The sequence below is a fragment of the Bombina bombina genome, chromosome 2 (genome assembly GCF_027579735.1).
Source record: "Bombina bombina isolate aBomBom1 chromosome 2, aBomBom1.pri, whole genome shotgun sequence".
In the NCBI taxonomy this organism is placed as follows: Eukaryota; Metazoa; Chordata; class Amphibia; order Anura; family Bombinatoridae; genus Bombina; species Bombina bombina.
In genome coordinates this window covers 1,003,512,758-1,003,536,430 of record NC_069500.1, presented here as the reverse complement: position 1 = coordinate 1,003,536,430, position 23,673 = coordinate 1,003,512,758, and the positions used below count along the sequence as shown (strand labels likewise).

Below are 23,673 nucleotides of genomic sequence, written 5' to 3'. Positions count from 1 at the left end.
GAGCGTATTGCTCTCCGCATTCAGCAAGGCCTTTCAGACATGATCCGCAATGTCTGATCATGTCCGACAGGCCTTTCATAAATAGGCCCCATAGTCAGGATCTTACTATCTAACGGTATGAGTTTGCTGTATCTTAATTATGAAAGAAAAATGTGGCTTTTCCTATGTGCCTTTAAAGAAGAACTTCAGAGCAGTTTTATCTATACACCTACATGGACCATATCATAAGTGGTGATTAAAAACAACATAACAAAATAGGAGAGGACTGAAAACGTATGTAACAGGGATATTTACATTCTACTAACTCATGATCCTGTGGCCTTCATCAGCCCTCGGTGGGGGGGGGGGGGGGTGTAATAGGAGTACATAGGACTAGTCTGGATGACCTTTCTAGTGCATGCAATAAACACACATTCACATACATGTAGATACAGGTTGTCAAGTCAATAGGGCAAAGTCAAGCAATTCACATTCTCCTGTGTCTAGTGCAGCTACACATTTCTGAACTAAATTTGTACTCATATCCCATGTATGGTTTATACAGGAACACCACAGCATTGTTGAAACCTTTGAAAGGTTGGTGCTATCTGATATTAAGAAATTGCAGCAGCGGGTGAATAATCAGCACCTAAAGGGTAAATTTAAAGAAAGTAATTTTACTAAAAATGAACATCAGGCTTTGACTAGACTTGGGGGAATGCCGACATCATTTTGAAGCCTGCCGATAAGGGTGGAGCAACCGTCATTCTCAATAAGTCTAGTTACAAAGATGAGATTTATCGCCAGCTGAGTGTTCAATCTGTATATAAGCCTATTTCGTTTAATCCAATTTTTAAATTACGACAGGAAATCCAATCTTGTGTAGACTTTGCATTGAAATCTGAAGTCATTGATAAGAAAACTGGTCAGTTTCTACAGGTAAAGGATCCCATTACTCCGGTCCTATATGTGTTACCAAAAGTCCATAAGTCCATGACTGCTCCACCAGGTCGTCCCATTGTTGCAGGAAAAACTCTATTTTTTCCAACATAACAATATATCTAGATAAAATTCTAAGACTGTTGGTGGAGCAGTCATGCACTTTCATTAAGGACACCAATGATTTCCTTACAAAGTTGCACAACCTGGAAATAGCTACTGACAAATTGATTATTTTCAGCCTTGATGTCACCAGCCTGTACACTTCAATCACACATGCTGGTGGCATCGGCTCTGTCAGTAGTGCACTGTCTTCATGCGGGTTATACTCCACTCCTGAGATTTGCTTTATTTTGCAACTCCTGGAAATAATTTTATATAATAATTATTTCCTTTTTGAGAACCAGTTTTTTATGCAACTTCAGGGGACTGCCATGGGCTCCAACGTCGTCCCTAATTATGCCAATATTTTTATGAATCTATTTGAAGAAAGATTTGTCTTTGAGCATCCTGAATTTCGCCGGTGTGGCGCCACTTGGTGGCGCTACATCGACGATATTTTTGGTATTTGGCTGGGCGACGTTGGGGCTCTGGAATCCTTTGTAGCAGATTTAAATCATTCTACAAATAACATTAAATTTAAACTGGTATGGAGCGAATCCAGCATTGATTTTTTGGATGTAACTATTACTAAACATGGCATGGGCTTTAAAACTGACTTGTTCAGGAAAGTTACTGATAGAAATAGTTTACTCCACTATGAAAGTGCACATCCTTTACCCCGGGTGAAATCTCTCCCACGCAATCAAATGCTCAGGGTTAAAAGGATTGTGGATGATGCCGATAAATCACAAATTAGACTTGTAGAGATGGGGGATAAGTTCATTCAGAGGGGGTATCCACCTACATTGATCAAAGAGACTATAAAAAATGTATCTGCCATAGATAGAGAAACATTATTTAGACCTAAACCCACACAGGACAAGGGGAAAAGAATGTTTTTTGTTTCAGGCTTTTGCAGACAGAGTCAATGCATTATGCGTATCATACGCAGGCATTGGGGCATTTTGCAAAACTGTATTCCCAATGTTGAGGAGTTCTGCCAATACCGAATGCCAGCTTATAAGCGAAATAGAAGCTTGAGAGATTCTCTAGTGAGGGCAGATGTGGGCCCTGGCAGAACTCCTCAACAGGGATATATTACTAAGAAGAGCCTGGGTTGTTTCCCTTGTCTGAGCTGTACTAATTGTGGATCTATAATTAAGAGTCCTTATTTTCACACCCACTAACAGGATATAAATTCAAATATAAATATTATTATACCTGCAATACCAGCTATGTGATCTATATGATTAAATGTCCTTGTGGGCGGGCCTATGTGGGCGAGTCCACCAGACGGGTGGGCGACCGCATTACCGAACACAAGAGCAACATCAGGTGCAAGGTAACTACTGCTCCTGTGGCATACCATTTTTTGTCAGCTGGTCACAACATAAGTCAGCTTCGGTTCCAGGTTATCGACCACGTCAAAATTCCTAGACGTGGTGGCAATAGAACACAATTATTAAAACAACATGAATCCTATTGGATTTTTAAACTAGATACCCTGGAACCGAAGGGGATGAATAGGAAGATTAATTGGTCTGTTTTTTATTGAGGTGACACTGGGTTATGAGTTATCACTCTAGGCCTTTTTTTCATCTCTTAGAAATGTGGTAACCTGTATCAAGTGGAAATACAATGGGGATTGGGTCTTTACATCAATTCTGACACCTCCATCTAAGAAATGCTTATTTGGTAGATATCTACATATATCTTTATATTTTTATATTTCTATTCTTCACCATCTAATTGTAATCTGCAAGGTACCCTTTATGCAAGATTAAAAGATATTTATTTATTTGACTATTTTTGCATATATATATATATATTTTTTTTGTATATATTTTGTATATCTTTTGTACATGTTGGAAGTATTATTATGTGTACCCACATTAGATTTAAATTTTCAGATTATTTCTTGGTAGGTTTTCTGATTATTTGGCTCTGTTTTTAATATACATGCCATTTCACACCTTGTCAGCAGGGGTCAGTGTTAATACATTGCTGTGTTAGACTAGTTATGCAAGTTGCATTAAGGGTTAATTGGTTAGCCTATTTAAGCAGGTGTGTCCTAGGTATGTTTCATCACATGACTAAGGGGTATTGACCCCAAAACGTTGTGGTTACTTTGTTATCTGATCCTGTGTCAATAAAACTTTGAATTACATGAGAAGTTTTCCTTCCTCTCTATTTTTTGCTTTACTGTTTGAGTGTGGCAGTCACTCTGAAGGATTACTCTCACCTTTTTGAGGACTTGTGCTTGGTGCTGGATTCTACTTCAATTACCTGGTTTATACAGGAAGACACCATCCTCTATGTACTCAGTGTCATGTCACTTCATATTTCTACATACTGTGTAATGCAAGGTGCAAGGGAGGTAGACAAAACATAAAATGGAAAATCATTAAATTTTTTATGAAGGCTGCAAGAATGACAACTTGCCCTAAAACCTTTTTTCCCCACCAGATACATGAAAATCAAATCTGCATAAGATGGATGGGTGGTTCAGGCAGTTTAACTCGTCCCTTTAGAGCAGAGCTTTCCAAACTTTTCATGTTGGTGGCACACTTTTTAGACCTACATCATTTCGCGACACAGTAATTCCGTTGTACTAGCAAACAGGAGGTTAAACTAACTTGTTTTGAGATATACGGACACATACATGAATTATATAATAACACAATGTATTTACAGTATGTATGTGCAAGAATTAATATCACCAATAGCTACTTAATATTTTAATGGGATGTATGAGGTTGATGGGATGAACACAGTTTCTTAATATTTGGTGGAATATTAGATAAAGACACTCGCATTTCATTTTCAAGCATTTTAAAGCTTCCACTAAAACTTTAAACTTCCTTTTTTTTTTTTTTTTAAACTTTTATTTTTTTTCAAACCAGCAAAAAGAAATCGTACAGACAATGTCCGTGTCTATGACCAAAAAACATGGGTCCAGACGTTGGTAATAAAACAAATACATTGACCCAGCCTTTATGTTAATAACTGACACAAAACTGGTGTTACATCATGTTCTGACAATCCTAATACTGGAATTTCTATTTCAGTTAACTTAAAAGAAAGAAAAAAAAAAAAAAAAAAAAAAAAAAAAAAAAACAAACAAAAAAAATAAAACCCACAGAGAGAAGGGAAAAAAAAAAAAAAAAAAAAAAAAAAAAAAACCCACACACCCCCCCCCCCTCCCCCCTGTTCATCCGGGTTGACTTTATCTTTGCTCAGCCCAATAAGGCGGGAGAAAACCTGTAACTATGGCTATATCAAAAAACTCAGATTTGCGTAAGGGGTGAATGATCTGTAATTGCGTTGTAAGTGGGCGAGATTTTATAAGTTTTAGCCATTTATTAAAAAAACTTCTAAATTGTTTTTCACTACTTGGATCTAATTGATATTGTTCTATCGTAGTTTGTTCATACATTTTTTGTACAAATTCTACAATATTCGGTGCTTTAGCTGACTTCCAATGTAGCAGAATTATATTCCTAGCCACCAGGATGGCCGTATTAATAAAATCTCTGTCTTTCTTTCCTTCTTGAGAGGTTGAATTAAATAGGAAAAAGATTGTTTTTGCGAGCAAAACCACTTTTTGATGCGTGAATTTGTTTACCCAGAAGTTAACTCTGTTCCAAAATCTGGCAATCTTTGGGCAGGACCAAAAACAGTGTAGAATATCTGCCTTCGGGAATTTGCAATGGAAACAATTACCTGAACACTTTTTATCCCATTTGGCTAGAATTACCGGAGAGATATAGGAAAAGTTTAGTATTTTGCTATGGGACTCTTTCCATGTTATATTATTACTGCCTGCTGATAGAATGCTTGTTTTAATATCATCTAGTTCTGTATCTCGCAGCACTCTCTGCCATTTGGAGAGAATTGACTCCAGGTGTTGTTGACCGTATTTTAACATGATCATCTTATACCAGCTGGATATTGAATAATATCCACTCTTAAACATTCCAATACCAGATTCTATTATTCCTAAGTCTCGTACGATGTGTGGGTATTGTGTCCCATACAGAATATAATGTCTGATTTGGAGGTACGCGTAAAAGTGATGTTTTGGGAGATCAAATTCCCTTCTGATACTTTCAAAGGTTTTCACGACGCCCATGCTTGGTTCTAGTAGCTGGGCAACATACTTCAGGCCCCGCAGACGCCAACCCTGAAATATACCGGGAGAAAGTCCCGGTACAAATCCAGGGTTACCTGTTATGGGGAGATATTTGGAAAAGGTATAACTTAACCCAAGTTCCCCACAAAATTTTTGCCAGGCTATAATTATATTGTAAGTCACCCTCAAATTACTGATACTGGATGGTAGACTGCTCAACGGCATGTGAAGAATTGCTTTTAACGAAAAAGGTTTAATCATTCCCTCCTCTAAGTCAAAGAGGGTGAAATGATTGGCTTCGGTTATCCAGTCTACTGCAATCTTCACCAAGGTAGCCCAATTGGTTACTTTGATATTTGGGAGTCCAAACCCTCCTGAATCCTTATTTTGTTGCAAAAATCGTATAGATAGACGTGGTCTCCCCTTTCCCCCTAGCAGACCTGTGCATAGTTTATTAAAGAGTTGAACGTCTGAGTTTTTCATTATTATTGGTAGATTTTGCATTATATACAAGAGACGTGGAAACATGAATGTTTTTAGTAAAGTAATTTTAGCAGACAAAGAAATTGGAAGTGACTTCCACTTATCTACCATGGACGTGGCTTCCCCAAAAAATTTTGTATAGTTAAGTGCATACCATTTTTTGGGGTTGCCAGACAAATAAATCCCTAAATACTTAATATGATCTACTATCTGAAAGGGAAAATCCCTTAAACTGTCTTTCCTCTTATAAATCCATAACAATTCTGATTTGTTTTGATTAACCTTGTAACCAGAAAACAGGCTGAACTCCTTTATTATCCCCAAGAGAGTGGGTATACTATCTTTAGTTTTCGATAGAAATAATAGGAGATCATCCGCATATAACGATAGAGTGAGAAACTTTAAACTTCCTATCCATATATCAAGAGCAGGATCAGCAATGTCCTACTGGGAGCTAGCTGCAAAAAAATAAACACTTTGACTTCTGACTTCAGCTCAGCGTTTAAGCTGCTGCCCTCAGAGCTCTGCGAGTCCGACTGACTACTGCCTGTGCTGCAAACACACTGCTATCCCACTCACTGACTACACGTGCAGTCACGAGCCGATCGAGGAGACTACATGTGCAGTCAGGAGAGAATGTGCCGCCAATGGGAATAGTTTCAGTTCCCGCTGAGCTGCACCAATAGGTTAAGATGATCTGTGACCCACTAGGTATCAATCACGTGTCAACCACGTTATATGAATAGCAGGCAGGCGTAAAGTCGGAAAACAAAATAAAATTTAAAAAAAATGTAAATTAAAAAAAATGTGTGCTGAAGCTGGGACACACCTCCGCAGTCACTGCTGCCGACACACTAATGTGTCACGACACACAGTTTGGAAAGCACTGCTTTAGACATTCTAAGCCTCAGGCTGGGATAACAAACAAGAACATATTGATAGGTATTTTTTTCATATACTAGTTTCATAATTACCTAATAGATTAACAGTGGTACTGTTTCACAATACATTAATGGTGGTGTAAACATAAGTTTCCTTCTTTGTTTTATTCACAAACATTCATAAATACAGAATACACTTATACAAAATGCATCATATGTGAAAAAGAAATATTGGCATATGGAAAAACAATACTTTCATTATATGAAAAGCCGCATGTTGCTACCTGGATAACATTTTTAGCTAAATGCGGCTTCTAGTCTGCATAGAGGTTTCTTTTATGCTGTCAAATTAAATCTGTCAATTTCACAACTTGTTACGGTACGCTGACTCTGGTTAATATTGAATGAGGTTTGTCTGTGGCTTTGCTTACTGCTCATGCAGTCTGGCTTACAGCATGGAATATGCAAATGCGTACTATGATCTAGAAACAGAAAACTGTAAGGAAATAATGTATTATTAGAGATTATTAGCGATTAAACACATATGTAAAGTCAGCTCCAAAGCAGCAATACACTACTGGTTGCAAGCTGAACACATCTAGTGAACCAATGACAAAAGACATTTGTGTGTAGTCAACTATCAGCAGCTAACTCTTGTTCTTATGAAAAAAAAAAAACATCTTTGCTTATATGCAGATTGGAGCAGGTTGTGTGACTAGCAATAAAGCAGTACATTTTTATATAATGCAACCCATGAGGTGTGTTCTGAATGCCTGCGTATGTTTTGAGCACTGGGTTTGAGAGAAAAAACTATTCTCACTATAGTAAATGAATATTATTTCTATTTTACACATGAAGATAGACACACGTAATGACAATGAGCAATGCTGAAAAAAATATATGTTTGTTCGATGGGCGTGTACCCTCTTAGGGTGCAGCCTCTTTTAGATTATTATGCATTTCAGCACAGAGAACTGAACTCTACTGCAGTCAGTTTGACTCATTCCTGCTAGAGAGTCAGAGTCCAGTATACAAGTTTTTTTTTTTCTGAACAAGCAACCCCAGGCTTTAGCTTTTATTATTGGAGAGGCACATTCAACTGAGATCTATGCTTTTCACAGAGGAGGAATCTCCTGTAGTTTATCAGTCTGATCCTGGACTAGAATGCCAGGCAAGTCTCCTCTCAGTTGAGTGTGTCTCTTCTATATGATCCTTTGGTTTTCTTAGAATCTGTAACAAGAGCTTTAAATGATCACTTTGTAGTATAGGAGTCCAGACACATAGGTTCCTAAAGCAATATGCAAGTGTATTAGTTAAATGGGCAGTAAACACTCTGATATTGTAATATTATATTTAATTATGTAAAGTAAAACAACTTTGCAACTTCTTGCAATCGGAAGTTCACACTGCAGACTTTGCAAGCCTAACCCTGCTACACATACTCACCTAACTGGTCTCAGCAGAGATGATAAAGATAAAGAACTTCAAAACAATGGATATTTTCCTAACAAAATGACAGTGGCAAGCCTTATCTACTCCAATAACAAGTCCAGATTGGCTGCTCCAAATAAAGCAAGTGGTGGGCGGAGTTTGACCATTAAAAGATAATTGCAGCAGCCAAGGTGTTTAATGCATGAAATATGTTTCACATTCATGTATGTTAATTATATGTAAAAGTCAACACAATTCCGGAGCACAACAGTGATCTCTGAATGCTCTTCAACTAAAGCACTGGATAAGCGGCTGTGTCAAACTAAGCCGGGTGCCAGAAGATCAGTCTCCGCAACAGCCACAGTATAGTGAAACAAAAGTTCTTGCACTTCTGGTCATGGATTGACCATGTAATTAAAAAGCAAAAATTCTTCCTTTATTCGTACAATGTAAAAACATGAAGATCTACAATAAAAACAAATTAAAGTCAAATGATAGTTCTGGTCAAGCAAGGTGCATCAATCCATACGCGTTTCAGGCTGTGACTCCGCTAGTGAACAAGGGCGGAGTCACGGACAAAAATGTACATAGAATTACTGTTTAATCACATTGTCAATCCATGACCGGAAGTGCAGGAACTTTTGTTTCATTTCATTATTTGTAAGACTACAGAAAAATATTGTATCTGCAAGGTGTTTACTGTCCCTGTAAAGGACCAGTGAGGATATCTCCATAGTTCAGATAAAAAACATTATACAATCATGGAGCAGATAAAGAAAATGCTGCAGAACCTTACTGCAACACCTAATCTACTGATTGGACAACAGGGCGCTTAGAGCATGAGCTGCCACACACTTGAATTTTAAATATGACCTAATTACCAAAGTTAATTTAAACATCAAAATGCTATTTAATACCCATATAAGGTATTTTCTTTATAACATCTATTGCTATTGTTAGCAGCTAATTATAGTAATATAATAGTCTTTGTTTATATAACAGTGACAAATATAGAAACTATTTGCACAATTAATAAATAAGGTACTATTAGACAGTAAACACACACCCATGTTTAAAAAAAAATTAAAAAAAATCCCAAAATATTTTCTAACAAGGCATTAAAGGAACATAAAACCCAAAATGTTTCTTTCACGATTCAGATAGAGAAAATAATTTAAAAAAAGTTTCCAACTTACTTCTATTATCAAATTTGCGTTATTCTCATGTTATTCTTTGTTGAAGCGATATCTAGATAGATAGCGTGCACATGTCTGGAGAACTACATGACAGGAAATAGTGCTTCCATCTAGTGCTCCTGCTAATGTATAATATTAAAGAAAAATGGCTGCTATAGAGTGCTGCAGACACATGCACACTCATGAAATTAGCTTCCTGATCTTCAACAAAGCATAACAAGAAAGCGAAAAACAATTGATAATACCGAAAGTTGTTTCAAATTGTGTGTTCTATGTCCCTTTAACTGTATATTAAAGAAAATGCCACTGGGACATGTAAAAGAAATACCTAGAACGTAAGTTAATATGGTTCAATAAATACAGTTTTGAAAAAGCCCACATGAAGTGAGACTGTACCAGAGCACACTCAGGTGGGCAGGCATTGAGAGAAGGACCAGCTGAGCAAGTCAAGTGATTTGGTTAATGACTGTCTCGGTATGGCTCTGAGGGAATAAAGGCTGACTGTTACATGAGGGCAATACAAAGGCGCAGAAATGAATTATTCTTTTGAAGGAAACAAGTGCTTTGAGTTCTCGTCTTTAAAAAAAAAAAAAATCATACAAAATGAAATACAGCGTGAGTTTATTTTTGTTTCTTTTTTTATCAGAATATTTGTTCACAGATGTTTTTTTATTATTATTATTTAATAAAAAAATAAGAACATTTGACAAATAGGTTACATAAACTAAAAATAAAGATATGAGGAGAAGGGAATGTTTTAATTCACTGTGTTAATCAAATAATTGTATTGATTCATTTCATACATAAAGCAACTGTTTTATACACTTATCTTTTGTCTGAAAATGGGAAATATTTTTATATCCCCCTTACTCCCCCCTAAAAAAAAATATATATAAATATATATAATGGGAGTTTTGCTTATCGACCAATGAGCTTCTATCACATGGACCAGGCACCTCCTGTTAATTTAAAAATCAGAATAAATAGCTTTAACTTAACATTTTTATGCTAAATATTTTTACATCATGGTCATACAAGGGAGAGGGGGCTGGCAAGAGGGGCATTTTCACCCTGGATTTTCCTACGTGTTTCACTCTCAGTATTGTGCCACTGCAATTCTGTCATTCCCAGAATGCATTGTACAGTCGTGAAGAGTGAGCTTTTCTGGACGGCAGAAAGTTTTGCATGAGGTCACGCCACCTCCTCCATGCTTTGTGTGTATGTGTCCCAGGCAGGTTACTGTGTGTATGAGACTATAAACCCCTTGTACACACTGGGGAAGGCAGCTTAGAGTAGTATCTGACACTTTACACAGTTATGGGAATGCACTGTGTACCAGTGATCTTAAACTCTGCACTACCTTGTTATATATGTACTTGTATGGTCAGACCCTCTATACAAATGATGGGGGGGGGGAGATGAACTGTGCCAGTGATCTTAAAACTCTGCCCCATGACTTCCATTTATATATATATATATATATATATATATATATATATATATATATATATATATATATATACATATACATACACAGTATCTCACAAAAGTTCACCCCTCTATATATATATATATATATATACATAGTATCTCACAAGAGTTCACCCCTCTAAACCGTTGGCAACAAAAGTGAGTACACCTCTAAATAGAAATGACCAAATTGGGCCCAAAGTGTCAATATTTTGTGTGGCCACCATTATTTTCCAGCACTGCCTTAACCCTCTTGGGCATGGAGTTCACCAGAGCTTCACGGGTTGCCACTGGAGTCCTCTTCTACTCCTCCATGACGACATCATGGAGCTGGTGGATGTTAGAGACCTTGCGCTCCCCTACCTTCTGTTTGAGGATGCCCCACAGATGCTCAATAGGGTTTAGGTCTGGAGACATGCTTGGCCAGTCCATCACCTTTACCCTCAGCTTCTTTAGCAAGGCAGTGGTCATCTTGGAGGTGTGTTTGGGTCGTTATCATGTTGGAATACTGCCCTGCGGCCCATGCTCTGCTTCAGTATGTCACAGTACATGTTGGCATTAATGGTTCCCTCAATGAACTGTAGCTCCCCAGTGCCAGCAGCACTCATGCAGGCCCAGACCATGACACTCCCACCACCATGCTTGACTGTAGGCAAGACACACTTGTCTTTGTACTCCTCACCTGGTTGCCACCACACATGCTTGACACCATCTAAACCAAATAAGTTTATCTTAGTCTCATCGGCCCCAGGACATGGTTCCAGTAATCCATGTCCTTAGTCTGCTTGTCTTCAGCAAACTGTTTGTGGGCTTTCTTGTGCATCATCTTTAAAAGAGGCTTCCTTCTGGGACGACAGCCATGTAAACCAATTTGATGCAGTGTGCAGCGTATGGTCTGAGCACTGACAGGCTGGCCCCCCACCCCTTCAACCTCTGCAGCAATGCTGGCAACACTCATATGTCTATTTCCCAAAGACAACCTCTGAATATGACGCTGAGCATGTGCACTCAACTTCTTTGGTCGACCATGGTGAGGCCTGTTCTGAGTGGAACCTGTCCTGTGAAACCGCTGCATGGTCTTGCCCACTGTGCTGCAGCTCAGTTTCAAGGTCTTGGCAATCTTCTTATAGCCTAGGCCATTTTTATGTGGAGCAACAATTCTTTTTTTCAGATCCTCAGACAGATCTTTGCCATGAGGTGCTATGTTGAACATCCAGTAGGGTTGCCACCCGTCCCTTAAAATACAGAACACTTATAAGTTACACATGCTGCAGGATGTGCAGGGAGGAATATGAATAGTGCTGTCCAGAAACACAATACATGTTCCTCCCTGTACACCCTGCAGCATGTGTAACTCATAAGTGTCCAGGAAAGCATGGCTGAGGTGGCAACCCTAACATCCAGTGACCAGTATGAGAGAGTGTGAGAGCGATAACACCAAATTTAACACACCTGCTCCCCACCTTATAACACTAACGAGTCGTATGACACTGGGGAGGGAAAATGGCTAATTGGGCACAATTTGGACATTTCCACTTAGGGGTGTACTCACTTTTGTTGCCAACGGTTTAGACATTAATGGCTATGCGTTGAGTTATTTTGAAGGGATAGCAAATTGACTCTGTTATACAGGCTGTACACTCACTACTTTACATTGTTGTAAAGTGTCATTTCTTCAGTGTTGTCACATGAAAAGATATAATAACATATTTACAAAAATATGAGGGGTGTAGTTGTACTCACTTTTGTGAGATACTGTATATATATTTCCACTTCCATCACTTTTTTAACAGCATAAAGGATAAGGCATCTCATTAATAGCAATCTGCTCTGAGTTAACACTTTCTGTGCAGTGTCCTCCTACTCACATACTGGATAGTTTGTTAAAAGTTTTGCCAATAGCACAAATAGAGAAATATACATTTAGCATATTTTAGGCAATGTACTGTTAGCAGTTTTAGGCTTTATATGTATATATTAACTTTTGTTGGTTCTTTTGTGTGTAATTTTGATTTTCTTTATCTTTTTTATAACTGTATAATGCAACAGATCAAATAAGCAAAACACTACTGGCCAGATTACGAGTGGAGTGGCATTATTTGTGCGTGTCGAGTAACACTCGTATTACAAGTTGAAAGTAAAATGTTTTTGCTTGTGCGCTAACCTGAGGTGCGCAAAAAGCCAAAGTTAGAATATTGCGACCGTGTTAACGTATTCCCCCATAGAAGTCAATGGGGCAAGAAAAGGGGCAAGAAAAGTGGGAATAACCCTAACACCCTACTCCCTTTGCATTCCCAATCACAGATTCTCAAGTGCTAACCTGACATGAAAATTTCACATCCCAATGTTCTTCACATCGCAGAATGTTATATTTATTCATAAATACATATTTCTACATTTAGCTGATGGTATTTTAGTAAATGATATATATATATACACACACACACACACACACACAGAGGTGGTCTGAGGAAGGGGGGTGTTTTGATCCCTGAAACATCACGTATTAATAAAATGTATACTTGATATAAGCCCAGCGAGTGCGGAGCTTTCGTTCGAAAGTATCTTTTTGCTCCTGTCACCCTGGAATGCTGACTACAGGTGAGAGTGCAAATCTCTTCGATTATTATATATATATATATATGTAAGCTATGGATAAATCTAAACTATCAAATGGAACTGAGTGGGCGGAGCATTTGAATAGTAGGTTGTCATTACTCTGGTAAGCTGCTTGTTTGCTCTGTTGCAAAGTGTCTCTGGATTATTTATTTTTTTAAATGTTGGCCACTGTGAAATACTGAATCGTCCTTTTTGGATGTAGCTATGTGAGTGATATTGGTTGCCTTGACAGCTCAAAATGCCTTTCTACATAGCAAAATAAACCTATTACTTAAAATATCTTTTTTATTTTACCAACAATTTATTTATTCTCAATTACCTATAATTACTTAATTATATTACTGTTTATATGACTACAATAATATTGCTGACACTTGGACGGAGATGAAAGTCACTCAAAAATAAAATCAAGTGTCTAAATAAATAATCAAGTAATCTTCCTATTACAGTTTTCTAAGCTTTAAACCCCTGCTGTGCTCTTTTTATGGGCTGCTGGGGGATGGTAAGGGACATTTATCATGCTGTATAATGAAATAGCAGTAAGATCCATCTTCAAGCTGGAGACAAATGTTTAACAACCCTATATAATTTCCAAGCTAAATACAACACTTTAATTCCCATTAGTGTTCAAATATGTGTGTGCGCCATATTTTAAAACCTTGTAACGCGGTCATCTCATAGTTTGTCACCAAAAATCCCCAATGAATTACATGAAGTGCTTCTCATTTAATGCGAAAAAAATCTAGTGCCTTTTCATACCAACAAATAAATATCTTGTTTATTTTAACAATCAAAATCTATGACAAGTAATACAGCTGTATGCTCATAACATAAAAGGAGAACAAGTATAATGCTTTCTATAAATGAATGAAGTATGGATACTTCATAGATAGTTCTAGAATAATGTAACAAACACATACCTGCATGCAACAAAATGCTCTCATGAGATTGGCTGTGCGAGAGCAGGGCGAGGGATTGCACAAGAGAGCACTTGTGCAATATTACATTTTGCCATGCGATGCTGCATTGTAAGGTGGTATGTAACTAGGGGCACACAGGTTCTTTGCTTTAGAAGTTGTCTTCCTGCAGCTTAAAAAAAATCTCCTATATGTGTGCTGCAAATATCTTTAACTGACACAAACACCATTTCAAATTTATATTATAATGCTATAAATCAGGGATGGTTCTAGAGAGTGTTGCAGGGTGCTATACACGTTCATTTTATAGCATGCTAAACACATCTATTTTTAAGGGTGCTATACACATACATTTTATAGGGTGCTATACACATATATTTTATAGGGTGCTATACATATCCATTTTATACTTCCAAATATTGCCAGTCTATCTGGGATCGGGAAGCTAGTGGCTTAGTCAGGGAGCTCTAGCAGCAGAGTCATGTTAGGTTGGAAGTGGGTCAGGTGGGAATGTGTGTAGCAGGGTGGGACGTGGGCAGATTCAGCATGAATAGGTGGTTTCTTGGGAAACCATTGATTTATATGGTCCCTGGAATGCTGCGGATGGAATGGAGCAAAACTGTGAAAATTTGTCAAAAATCCAGAGTTTGGGAGCTCTGAAATTATTCTTGCTGCCATTTTTAAAAAAAAAGTAATACCTTTTTTACAGATTCAATTGTCTAGCAAGGAAAATTAACAAAAGGGGGAATTAAAAACGATTATCCTCTGTATCCTTGATATTAATCTTTGTAGTCAACTTTAGATTTATGGAACTAGTAAACATTGTAATCAGACACCCGACAGTGAAGATTTAATAGTATTCAATGCAGCTGAAGGAAGATCATTTGACATGGATTTCATCTATCCACCACCCCCACCAACACACACATACACTGAGATGTTTATTTCTGAAGCAGATTCTTGTTTACATAGCTTTTCTATAGCCAGTACTGTAGCACTAACATTTTCAGTATAGGGGTTGGTTTCAGCAGGCAAAAGCAGCTATTTCATGTGACAAAATAAAGGTAATTGAGCTATTTGTAATAAAATACCCTTCAGCAGGTACAATGTATCATGGGAACATATTAACAGGGAGACAAATTTACAATACAATGTCCCATTAACTGTAGCCAAAAGCTTAATGGGAGGAGCTTTAAAGTCCAGTGGAAAGCTCCTTTACCATAAAAAATGTACTGGAGCAATAGTAGTGTCCAATGTATATTACATTTTAGGCTGAATTGGTGACAGTTTATAATAGACATATGTATATATCCCTTGTGTCACATCTATTACATCTTCACATAGTGCAGAATTATATAACATTAGCTTAGCTCCAGACCAGAGCGGGAGCGAGCTACATTGATTTTAATAGAGCGATCTGGCGCGCTGTGATTGTGAATAGACAGCGTGCCTGTGATGCGCTTAGCAGAAGAAAACAGACCCGCTCAGTAGAGCCAGGAGCGGCGTTCTGTTTTCTTTGCGTGATATCCATTTAACCCTTCACTTCAGAAATCTGGAGCTAAGCTAATGTTATATAATTCTGCACTATGTGCAGAATTATATAACATTATTTGCTAGGTTTACTGGCCCTTTAAATGTATAATGGATATCTAATTTAAAAAAAAAAAAAGTACCTATTACACTCAATTATAAAAGTGTCAACAGCTCAGAGAACCCTGAACAGCTAATATTTTATTTTCAGTCAAGCACAACTTATAATATAAAAAAAAAAAAAAACAATCTCAGTGCAAAGGGTATGTTTACATGTTGATATTTCTGCAGCTCCAAATTTCTATGCATTAAAAAGCCACCATAGAGCTAATTCCCATTTTAAAACAAGTTACACTGGAAATCTTCCCATTAATATTTGAAACAGAAGACAAATAGGTTACTGTGCGATTCATAGCATGAGTTCATATCCAATGGTTGATTAAACTTGCGCACTAATTAAAAGCATCTAGATAGAAATAACAAAGCTGTTTCATAGTATTTACGCTACAGCTACTGTATTTTTTTATCTCACTGAACATACAATAATAATGTGCTTTATTGCCTCAAAAATGGAAAAAACGATAGAAATAAATATTTCCACTGACAAATACTGTGCGTGCTGAGTATTTAGTGAAGCTGCACATATTGAATAGGAAATCAATGTAGAAACTCAACCATTCCCAGAAGCATTTGCTTTAATGCCATCTACATTAATAATTTAGTGAGTCATGCTTTTTTTTTTTGCATTCTCTCGCTGCTGTTTTTTTAATTTATTTTCTTTTAGCAGATTCCAAAAAAACATACTGTTTATTATACATAGTATATTTACAGCTTTCAGGGTAATTAATACTTAATTAAATAAATAAAATCAATTAATTTAATTTGTCCTCTAAGTACCCACAACTAATACTAAAAAGCAGTTTTCATTTTGCAGCATCCAGGGAACGACTAGCAATTTGTGTGGCACGCACTACCCAGTAGCCCAGGTATATCAACCAACTTCTTTTAAAATGCTATAGATAATATATATAAAAATGGTAGTGGCTCTATGATTATCATGTGACCCCTTTTAAAACATGCATGTAAAATAGCCTACCGCTTTAGCCTGGGCTTCTTGGGAACACAGGCAGCAGGTTACTGCTAAAGTGCATAATAGATTGGGCATCGGGCTGGGCAGGCACAACTGGGGGCAACAACTGGGGCAGTGTAGAGACAGACAGCATGTTGTGCAGCTACTGTCTAACTATACACACCTATATATATATATATATATATATATATATATATATATATATATATACTCCCTGTTCCAAATTATTATGCCAATGATATCTTTCTCATTTACCTAAATAATTGATGTAAACAACAGTCAGCATAATTCTCATGTTATCAACTATTAAGAGTACAATTCAAATTTTATTGAACAAACCTCTTAATGATAACAGTATTTTTTTTTCAAAATAAAAAACTTTTAATGCACTGTTCCAAATTATTACGTACAGTAAGTTTCAAAACACTTTATAGATTGTAAAGAACTGAAAATTGTCATTTCTTGTGTTTGCAGCATATTTACTGAAATCAAAAGCTATTTCAATCAAACTTTGAACAGCATTTTAACTTTTTAAACATTTTAACAGGTCACGTTACATTTTAACATAGGACCCCTTATTTGATAGCAGCTTCACAAGTCTTGCATCAATTGAACTTGTGAGTTTTTGGACATTTTCTGCTTGAATTTGTTTGCAAGATGTCAGAATAGCCTCCCAGAGCTGCTGTTTGGATGTAAACTGCCACCCACCCTCATAGATCTTTTGCTTGAGGATGCGCCAAAGGTTCTCAATAGGATTGAGGTCAGGGGAGGATGGAGGCCACACCATGACTTTCTCTCATTTTATCCCCATAGCAGCCATTGATGCAGAGGTATTCTTTGCAGCATGAGATAGTGCATTGTCATGCATGAAGATGATTTTATTACGGAAAGCATAGTTCTTCCTTCTGTACCAGGAAAGGAAGTGGTCAGTCAGGAACTCCACATACTTTGCAGAGGTCATATTTACACCTTTGTGGACCCTAAAGGGGCTGACCAGCTCTCTTCCCATGATTCTGGCCCAAAACATGACTCCACCACCGCCTTGCTGACGTTGCAGCCTTGTTGTAACAGGGTGGCCATCCACCAACCATCCACTACTCCCTCCATCTGGACCATCCAGGGTTGCACGGCACTCATCAGTGAACAGGACTGTTTGAAAATTAATCTTCATGTAATTTTCTGCACAATGCAGCCGTTTCTGCTTGAGAGCATTGGTTAGTGGTGGCCGAATGGAAGGTTTATGTACAGTTGCAAGACTATGGAGGACTCTACACCTTGATGTCCGTTGGATTCCAGAGGCACCAGCAGCTTCAGATATCTTTTTGCTGCTATGTAATGGTATTTTAGCATCTGCTCTCTTGATCTGATGCATGGATCTGGCAGAAATCTTCCTCAATGTGCCTTTATCTGCACAAACCCGTCTGTGCTCTGAATCAGCCACAAATCTCTTAATAGTGCGATGATCACGCTTAAGTTTTCGTGAAATATCTAATGTTTTCATACCTCGTCCAAGGCATTGAACTATTTCACTCTTTTCGGCAGCAGAGAGATCCTTTTTCTTCCTCATATTGCTTGAAAATGGTGCTCTGCTTAATAATGTGGAACACCCTCCTTTAGTAGTTTTTCCTTTAATTGGGCTCACCTGGCAATCTAATTATCATAGGTGTCCGAAATTGTTTTCAGTGATCAAAAGAGCCCTGAGACACAATGCCATCCATGAGTTAAACAAAAAAAAAGATATTTAATCTTTGTGACACTGAAATAGAATTTGCATAATAATTTGGAACAGGGTGTATATATTTACACACGCTGATATAGATAGATTCATAGACAGACTGGCAGACAGACAGGATGGTGTGCATATACTGGCCTAGATTTAGAGTTCGGCGGTAAAAGGGCTGTTAACGCTCCGCGGGTTTTTTTCTGGCCGCACCATAAATTTAACTCTGGTATCGAGAGTTCAAACAAATGCTGCGTTAGGCTCCAAAAAAGGAGCGTAGAGCATATTTACCGCAAATGCAACTCTCGATACCAGAGTTGCTTACGGACGCGGCCGGCCTCAAAAACGTGCTCGTGCACGATTCTCCCATAGGAAACAATGGGGCTGTTTGAGCTGAAAAAAAACCTAACACCTGCAAAAAAGCAGCGTTCAGCTCCTAACGCAGCCCCATTGTTTCCTATGGGGAAACACTTCCTACGTCTGCACCTAACACTTTAACATGTACCCCGAGTCTAAACACCCCTAGCCTTACACTTATTAACCCCTAATCTGCCGCCCCCGCTATCGCTGACCCCTGCATTACACTTTTAACCCCTAATCTGCCGCTCCGTAAACCGCCGCCACCTACGTTATCCCTATGTACCCCTAATCTGCTGCCCTAACATCGCCGACCCCTATGTTATATTTATTAACCCCTAATCTGCCCCCCACAACGTCGCCGACACCTACCTACACTTATTAACCCCTAATCTGCCGACCGGAGCTCACCGCTATTCTAATAAATGTATTAACCCCTAAAGCTAAGTCTAACCCTAACACTAACACCCCCCTAAGTTAAATATAATTTTTATCTAACGAAATAAATTAACTCTTATTAAATAAATGATTCCTATTTAAAGCTAAATACTTACCTGTAAAATAAATCCTAATATAGCTACAATATAAATTACATTTATATTATAGCTATTTTAGGATTAATATTTATTTTACAGGCAACTTTGTAATTATTTTAACCAGGTACAATAGCTATTAAATAGTTAAGAACTATTTAATAGTTACCTAGTTAAAATAATTACAAATTTACCTGTAAAATAAATCCTAACCTAAGATATAATTAAACCTAACACTACCCTATCAATAAAATAATTAAAAAAACTACCTACAATTACCTACAATTAACCTAACACTACACTATCAATAAATTAATTAAACACAATTGCTACAAATAAATACAATTAAATAAACTATCTAAAGTACAAAAAATAAAAAAGAACTAAGTTACAGAAAATAAAAAAATATTTACAAACATAAGAAAAATATTACAACAATTTTAAACTAATTACACCTACTCTAAGCCCCCTAATAAAATAACAAAGACCCCCAAAATAAAAAATTCCCTACCCTATTCTAAAATACAAAAATTACAAGCTCTTTTACCTTACCAGCCCTGAACAGGGCCCTTTGCGGGGCATGCCCCAAGAATTTCAGCTCTTTTGCCTGTAAAAAAAAACATACAATACCCCCCCCCCCCAACATTACAACCCACCACCCACATACCCCTAATCTAACCCAAACCCCCTTAAATAAACCTAACACTAATCCCCTGAAGATCTTCCTACCTTGTCTTCACCATCCAGGTATCACCGATCCGTCCTGGCTCCAAGATCTTCATCCAACCCAAGCGGGGGTTGGCGATCCATAATCCGGTGCTCCAAAGTCTTCCTCCTATCCGGCAAGAAGAGGACATCCGGACCGGCAAACATCTTCTCCAAGCGGCATCTTCTATGTTCTTCCATCCGATGACGACCGGCTCCATCTTGAAGACCTCCAGCGCGGATCCATCCTCTTCTTCCGACGACTAGACGACGAATGACGGTTCCTTTAAGGGACGTCATCCAAGATGGCGTCCCTCGAATTCCGATTGGCTGATAGGATTCTATCAGCCAATCGGAATTAAGGTAGGAATATTCTGATTGGCTGATGGAATCAGCCAATCAGAATCAAGTTCAATCCGATTGGCTGATCCAATCAGCCAATCAGATTGAGCTCGCATTCTATTGGCTGATCGGAACAGCCAATAGAATGCGAGCTCAATCTGATTGGCTGATTGGATCAGCCAATCGGATTGAACTTGATTCTGATTGGCTGATTCCATCAGCCAATCAGAAAATTCCTACCTTAATTCCGATTGGCTGATAGAATCCTATCAGCCAATAGGAATTCGAGGGACGCCATCTTGGATGACGTCCCTTAAAGGAACCGTCATTCGTCGTCTAGTCGTCGGAAGAAGAGGATGGATCCGCGCTGGAGGTCTTCAAGATGGAGCCGGTCGTCATCGGATGGAAGAACATAGAAGATGCCGCTTGGAGAAGATGTTTGCCGGTCCGGATGTCCTCTTCTTGCCGGATAGGAGGAAGACTTTGGAGCACCGGATTATGGATCGCCAACCCCCGCTTGGGTTGGATGAAGATCTTGGAGCCAGGACGGATCGGTGATACCTGGATGGTGAAGACAAGGTAGGAAGATCTTCAGGGGATTAGTGTTAGGTTTATTTAAGGGGGTTTGGGTTAGATTAGGGGTATGTGGGTGGTGGGTTGTAATGTTGGGGGGGGGGGTATTGTATGTTTTTTTTTACAGGCAAAAGAGCTGAAATTCTTGGGGCATGCCCCGCAAAGGGCCCTGTTCAGGGCTGGTAAGGTAAAAGAGCTTGTAATTTTTGTATTTTAGAATAGGGTAGGGAATTTTTTATTTTGGGGGTCTTTGTTATTTTATTAGGGGGCTTAGAGTAGGTGTAATTAGTTTAAAATTGTTGTAATATTTTTCTTATGTTTGTAAATATTTTTTTATTTTCTGTAACTTAGTTCTTTTTTATTTTTTGTACTTTAGATAGTTTATTTAATTGTATTTATTTGTAGCAATTGTTTTTAATTAATTTATTGATAGTGTAGTGTTAGGTTAATTGTAGGTAATTGTAGGTAGTTTATTTAATTATTTTATTGATAGGGTAGTGTTAGGTTTAATTATATCTTAGGTTAGGATTTATTTTACAGGTAAATTTGTAATTATTTTAACTAGGTAACTATTAAATAGTTCTTAACTATTTAATAGCTATTGTACCTGGTTAAAATAATTACAAAGTTGCCTGTAAAATAAATATTAATCCTAAAATAGCTATAATATAAATGTAATTTATATTGTAGCTATATTAGGATTTATTTTACAGGTAAGTATTTAGCTTTAAATAGGAATCATTTATTTAATAAGAGTTAATTTATTTCGTTAGATAAAAATTATATTTAACTTAGGGGGGTGTTAGTGTTAGGGTTAGACTTAGCTTTAGGGGTTAATACATTTATTAGAATAGCGGTGAGCTCCGGTCGGCAGATTAGGGGTTAATAATTGAAGGTAGGTGTCGGCGATGTTAGGGAGGGCAGATTAGGGGTTAATACTATTTATGATAGGGTTAGTGAGGCGGATTAGGGGTTAATAACTTTATTATAGTAGCGCTCAGGTCCGCTCGGCAGATTAGGGGTTAATAAGTGTAGGCAGGTGTCGGCGACGTTGTGGGGGGCAGATTAGGGGTTAATAAATATAACATAGGGGTCGGCGATGTTAGGGGCAGCAGATTAGGGGTACATAAGTATAACGTAGGTGGCGGTCGGCAGATTAGGGGTTAAAAATTTTAATCGAGTGGCGGCGATGTGGGGGGAGCTCGGTTTAGGGGTACATAGGTAGTTTATGGGTGTTAGTGTACTTTAGGGTACAGTAGTTAAGAGCTTTAGAAACCGGCGTTAGCCAGAAAGCTCTTAACTCCTGCTATTTTCAGGCGGCTGGAATCTTGTCGTTAGAGCTCTAACGCTCACTTCAGAAACGACTCTAAATACCAGCGTTAGAAAGATCCCATTGAAAATATAGGATACGCAAATGGCGTAGGGGGATCTGCGGTATGGAAAAGTCGCGGCTGAAAAGTGAGCGTTAGACCCTTTAATCACTGACTCCAAATACCAGCGGGCGGCCAAAACCAGCGTTAGGAGCCTCTAACGCTGGTTTTGACGGCTACCGCCGAACTCTAAATCTAGGCCACTGTATTTACAGCTACGGTCTAACCATACACACCCATATATATATGTATGTTTGTTTATATACACATGCTGATATAGATTCATAGACAGACTGGCAGGCAGACAGACAGCATGGTGTGCATATACTGTATTTACAGCTATGGTCTAACCATACACACCCATATGTATGTATGTTTATATACACATGCTGATATAGATAGACAAACAGATATGCCTCCTGCACTGACCCTAATTCTATCACCAATAGCCACCCTGCCCCTGGCCCAGTACACTGTGATAGCAGCGTATCTTTGCATGCAGAGACATTTGAGAAAATCTGTATATACAATCAAAGTAACTTCCAAACTAAACAAGATACAAAGAATGTAACTCCAATAACAAAGGTTCGAAAAGGATGCAGAACCAAAGCAACCCTTTATAAAATGCTTTGTTTTATATTTAGTTTATAACAGCATTTTATATACACTGCTGCCACATAGTGATCAAGACACGTGCACACTCAGGGGCCGATTTATCATGCTGCGCCAAAAGTTAAGAAGCAGCTTCTTAACTCATCGGATACGATCGGGACGATTGACACCCCCTGCTAGTGGACGATTGACAGCGAATGTGCGGGGGGGCCGGCATTGCACAAGCATTTCATTTCACACGAAATGCTTGTGCAATGATAAATGCTGATCATTTGCTGCAGATAATGCATGCTGTTATTTATAATATATATAATATATAATGCATAATAATCTAGTTCAAATAATGCAACAACCAAGAGTTAGAGTTTCTTAGTCTGGTAACTAGCAATTACGTTCTTGACAGGTCACCTGGCTAAAACAACACACATAATGTCATTTGCTCAAATACTAGTAATGGTGTAAGTGTTATTGCAACAGGGTACCTCACAGGAACTCAACATAATGAAAAGATGAGCACTGCATGAGGTAAATGAAATGGGCATTCTACTTTTAAAGGGATATGAAGCCTAAAAATGTTCTTTTGTGACTCAGACAGAGCATACCATTTTAATAAAGTTTACAATTTACTTTCATTATCAAATTTGCTTTGTTCCCATGATATTCTGTGCTGAAGAGATACCTAGGTAGGCATC

General features: G+C 38.0%; 1 protein-coding gene across 1 annotated transcript in view; it reads right to left on the bottom strand.

Moving 5' to 3' along the window:
- Positions 1-23,673, bottom strand: part of ANK2 (ankyrin 2) — a 469,556-nt gene that overhangs the window by 425,642 nt on the left and 20,241 nt on the right. The window lies entirely within an intron of this gene.